This window comes from Triticum urartu, chromosome 3A (genome assembly GCF_056163025.1).
Source record: "Triticum urartu cultivar PI428250 chromosome 3A, HENAU_Tu73, whole genome shotgun sequence".
NCBI lineage: Eukaryota > Viridiplantae > Streptophyta > Magnoliopsida > Poales > Poaceae > Triticum > Triticum urartu.
This window is the reverse complement of record NC_141875.1, coordinates 285728434-285734433: the sequence shown is the minus strand read 5'-3', so window position 1 is coordinate 285734433 and position 6000 is coordinate 285728434.

Sequence of the window (6000 nt, the reverse complement as noted above, 5' to 3'; positions counted from 1 at the left end):
ATGAGCGTGAGCCATGGATATTGCACTATAGGTTAATAGAATATGATGGTGGAGGTTGTGTGGAGAAGACAAAAAGGGAGAAAGTCTCACATCGACGCGGCTAATCAACGGGCTATGGAGATGCCCATCAATTGATGTCAATGTGAGGAGTAGGGATTGCCATGCAACGGATGCACTAAGAGCTATAAGTGTATGAAAGCGCAAACTAGAAACTAAGGGGGTGTGCATCCAACTTGCTTGCTGATGAAGACCTCGGGCATTTGAGGAAGCCCATCATCCGAATATACAATCCAAGTTCTATAATGAAAATTCCCACTAGTATATGAAAGTGATAACTCAAGAGACTCTCTGTATGAAGAACATGGTGCTATTCTGAAGCACGAGTGTGGTAAAAGGATAGTAACATTTTTTTGGTGGGCTTCTTTGGCCTCTTTTATTTTTTTGTGGGCTTCTTTGGACTGTTTTATTTTTTTGTAAAGTCCGGAGACTCATCCCAACTTGTGAGGGAATCATAGCTTCCATCATCCTTTCATCACATGGGACAATGCTCTAATAATGATGATCATCACACTTTTATTTACTTACAACTCAATATTACAACCCGATACTAGAACAAAATATGACTCTATATGAATGCCTCCGGCGGTGTACCGGGATGTGCAATGATCTAGCGTAGCAATGACATCAAAAAACGGACAAGCCATGCAAAAATCATGCTAGCTATCTAATGATCATGCAAAGCAATATGACAATGAATTCTCAAGTCATGTATATGATGAAGATGGAAGTTGCATGGCAATATATCTCAGAATGGCTATGGAAATGCCATGATAGGTAGGTATTGTGGCTGTTTTGAGGAAGATATAAGGAGGCTTATGTGTGATAGAGCATATCGTATCACGGGGTTTGGATGCACCAGTGAAGTTTTCACCAACTCTCGAGGTGAGAAAGGGAAATGCATGGTATCGAAGAGGCTAGCAATGATGGAAGGGTGAGAGTGCTATAATCCATGGACTCAACATTAGTCATAAAGAACACACATACTTATTGCAAAAATCTATTAGTCATCGAAACAAAGTACTACGCGCATGCTCCTAGGGGGGGTAGATTGGTAGGAAATGACCATCACTCGTCCCCGACCGCCACTCATAAGGAAGACAATCAATAAATAAATCATGCTCTGACTTCATCACACAACGGTTCACCATACGTGCATGCTCGGGAATCACAAACTTCAACACAAATATTTCTACAATCCACAACTACCCACTAGCATGACTCTAATATCACCATCTTTATATTGCAAAACTATTGCAAGGAATCAAACATATCATATTCAGTGATCTACAAGTTTTATATAGGATTTTATGACTAACCATGTGAATGACCAGTTCATGTCATCTCTCTAAATAGATATAAGTGAAGAAAGAGAGTTTAATTCTTTCTACAAAAGATATGAACACGCTCTAACAAATATAAGTGAAGCAAAAGCGCATTCTAAAAATGGCGGTTTTCTATGTGAAGAGAAACAGGCAATCCAAACTTAAAATGATATAAGCAAAGCACATGAAGCATTCTATAAAGCCTTACTCAAAAGATATAGGTGAAGTGCAATGAGCATTCTATAAATCAACCAAGGACTATCTCATACCAGCATGGTGCATAAAAGAAAAGTGAAAACTAAATGCAAAAGACGCTCCAAGATTGCACATATCGCATGAACGAAACGAATCCGAAAACATACCGATACTTGTTGAAGAAAGATGCGATGCCTTCCGGGGCATCCCCAAGCTTAGACACTTGAGTCTCCTTGAATATTTACTTGTGGTGGCTCGGGCATCCCGAAGCTTGATCTCTTGCCTCTCTTCCTTCTTCTCACATCGAGACCTCCTTGATCTTCGAACACTTCATCCACACAAAACTCAACGGAAAGCTCGGTAAGATCCGTTAGTATAATAAAGCAAATCACTACTCTAAGTACTGCTGCAAACGAATTCATATATTTTTTTTGCGTTGTAGCTACTGTAATATAACTTTTACATGGCTTAATCCACTAATATAAATCAATAGTTTCATCAAAACAAGCAAACTATGCGTCAAAACAGAATCTATCTAAAACAGAACAGTCTGTAATAATCTGAACATTCACCATACCTCTCGTACTCCAAAAATTCTACCAAAATTAGGAAAATAAAAAATTTGTATATAAAGACAGTGAAAAATGTTTCAGAACTGTTTGACATTCCAGTAAATAATGTAAAATTGTGCACTACAGCCAAAGTTTCTGTCCTGCACCGTACAAACCAACAGGCATCTAAAACATCCTAAAGGCAAACCTTGGCACATTACTTTTATTTTTAAACCTTATAAAAGCACACAACAGAAATAAATGGCTCTCTAAAACTTCCTGGTTGTCTCCCTGGCAGCGATTTCTTTAAAGCCACTAAGCTAGGCATATAGTGCTCAAGTGATGGATCCACCCGGATCCCAAGGTATATCAAAGACAATTGGAATTAGCAATGATTTAGCATTCAGTAGTGAGCACAAAGTAACATAAATCATGCAACAACGAAGTCTAACCCTCTTCCTATGCATCGGCATGTCATAAAATAACAATTCATGCACACAAAGTAAAGGCCAATGCATAGTATAAACAGTTTCCTGCAATTTTTTCATGTTGTAAACATAAAGAGGCGGAGATGTAGTTCCTCTCTCATAATAATTGCAAGTTGGAGCAGCAAGCACATGCATATTATATCTATGAAAATCATCATGTGTAATAGTAAAACGCAACCCATCAATATAATCCTTAATAATGGTAAACTTCTCCGATATAGTGTAGTTGGGAGAATTCAAAAAGATAATAGGACTATCATGCGTGGGTGCAATAGCAAAAATTTCATGTTTAACATAAGGAACTATAGCAAGTTCATCTCCGTAAGCATAATTCGTATTGGCATCTTGGCCACAAGCATAGCAAGCATCATCAAAAAGAGATACTTCAAGAGAATCAATGGGATCATAACAGTCATCATAGCAATCATCCTTCGGTAAGCACGAAGGGAAATTAAACAATGTATGAGTAGAAGAGTTACTCTCATTAGAAGGTGGTCACGGGTGATCAATCCGTTCTTCCTCCTTTTGTTCTTCGCTCTCCTCATCATCTTTTTCATCCAATGAGCTCACAGTTTCGTCAATTTCTTCTTCCATAGACTCCTGCAAAATATTAGTCTCTTCTTGGACAGCGGAGACTCTCTCACTAAAATCATCAATAGCAGAATTGAATTCATAATTCTCATAGCAATATTTAAGGAGAGCTAAATTTTTAGGTCTATAAACTGAATCATCAAAATTTTCACACTCTATTAACAAAGATTTAATTTCATAAGCACCCATAAAAGCAACAAATTCTTCTATTTGTTCATCATCAGAATAATAATATATACCATTAGCATAAGAAGCCAAGGTTTTATCATCATTAAATTTGCATGAAAAGGGAAGGTGTGGAGCCTTCAACCTAGAGCAACAAGTATAATCATATCTCAAGGAAAGTTGCCGAGCATACCAATGCAACATATAAATTTGATCGCATAATAGTTTCCCTTTTTGAGACAAGAGATAATCCCTAAAGTATTCACGTTGATCCAACGTGTCTCCCACAAATAATAGAATGGGGTATTCTCAGGATTATCAAAGTAGTACATAATATCTTTCACATAATGAGCATCGAGGGTTTTAGGACGTTCCCCATCTCCATGATTAGCACGTAAACCTAATTTTTTTGGTATTTCGTGTTCCATATCCATAACTAAAGATAGAGAACAACTTAGAACAGAAAATTAAAATTACTTAGTGATAAAGCAAACAAGCACACACGAGCATATTCACCCCACGCTATTGCTCCCCGGCAACGGCGCCAGAAAAAGCTCTGGATAACCCACAAGTATAGGGGATCAATTGTAGCCTCTTTCGATAAGTAAGAGTGTCGAACCCAACAAGGAGCTCAAGGTAGAACAAATATTCCCTCAAGTTTTATCGACCACCAATACAACTCTACGCACGCTTGACGTTCGCTTTACCTAAAACAAGTATGAAACTATAAGTACTTTGTAGGTGTTTTTGGATAGGTTTGCAAGAATATAAAGTTCACGTAAATAAAAAGTAGTGGATGTTTAGATAAAGAAGCAATAAAGTTAGTATAGAGAGTGTGGAAAAGTGGTGGTTGGAGTTGCAAAATTGTCCCTAAGCAATTGACTACTTTACTAGACCGATAGCAAATTTTATGTGGGAGAGGCCACTGCTAGCATGTCATCCCTGACTTGGAATTCTATGCACTTATGATTGGAACTATTGGCAAGCATCCGCAACTACTAACGTTCATTAAGGTAAAACCCAACCATAGCATTAAGATAAATTGGTCCCCCTTCAATCCCGAATGCATCAATTTCTATGCTAGGCTGAAGTTTCAGTCACTCTTGCACTCTAATACATAGTCCTATCAACATACAACTAACCATATGGTGTGATCCACGCGTGTGCTCATATGACGGGCACCAAAGGACAACAACATAACCACAAGCAAATTAAATCAATCATAGCAATTCATGAACCACCGATAGGACAACGAAAATCTACTCAGACATCATAGGATGGCAACACATCATTGGATAACAATATGAAGCATAAACCACCATGTTCAAGTAGAGGGTACAGAGGGTTGCGGGAGAGTGGAACGCTATAGATAGATGGGGGAAGGTGATGGAGATGTTGGTGAAAATGGCGGAGGTGTTGGTGTAGATTGTGGTCATGATGATGGCCCCCGGCGGCGTTCTGGCGCCACCGGAAGCGAGGGGGAGAGAGCCCCCCTCCTTCTTCTACTTCCTTGACATTCTCCCTAGATGGGAGAAGGGTTTCCCCTTTGGTCCATGGCCTCCATGGCATGGTAGGGGTGAGAGCCCCTCCGAGATTGGATTTGTCTCTCTGTCTCTCTGTTTCCGCGTTCTCAGATTCTGCCCTTTCACCATTTCTTATATTTCTGGAGATCCGTAACTCTGATTGGGCTGAAATTTTAACACGATCTCTATCCGGATATTAGATTTCTTGCAGCAAAAGAAGGGCATCAACCGCCTTACGGGGTGTCCACGAGGGCCCAGGGTGCGCCCCCTGCCTCGTGGCCCCCTCGGGCATCGTCTCGTGTTGATTTTTCTTCCCAAAAATCACATATATTCCAAAAAAATCTCCGTCAGTTTTTACCCCATTTGGACTCCGTTTGATATGGATTACCGTGAAACAAAAAACATGCAACAAACAGGAACTGGCACTGGGCACTGGATCAATATGTTAGTCCCAAAAATAGTATAAAAAGTTGCCAAAAGTATATGAAAGTTGTAGAATATTGGAATGGAACAATCCAAAATTATAGATACGACGGAGACATATCAGTCTCACCTCACAAGGTTTAGATAACGTGAGCCATGATGACAAAGGCTAGGAGGGCGCCAGCGAGCAAAGTGTACCAGTTTCCTCTTTGGTGCTAAGGAGGCAAGCGTAGATGCGGAGTCCTGAGGAATCAGCCAAAGGTTTTCATTCCGGTGCAATGAGACCTAGACCGCCAGGACGACAGGACATCACCGAGCCCACCAAGGTGTCACGACTAGAGGCTTTTGCAGGCGAAGACTACTTTTGTCAGGACAGCATTCACCTATGGCTAATTCTTCAAGTTGACTTTTCTACTAAGTGAATGTGATCGGACCCGTTCCCCCTCTATCCTAAACTCAACCCAATCTGTTCACAAATTCTTCATGTGCGTTCTATTTGACACATGTTCAAAATCATCACTGCGTCCTTGTGTCGGTGCAACAATTTGAGGTGTGAATACTTGCAAAGTTGAAGAAGTGGAACTATTTGAGGAATATGAAAAATTGAAGAACAACTCAAATTGAAGATTTTCAACTCTTGTTGGTGGTGTGACCCACCTTATAAGAATGAGGATTTCAGATG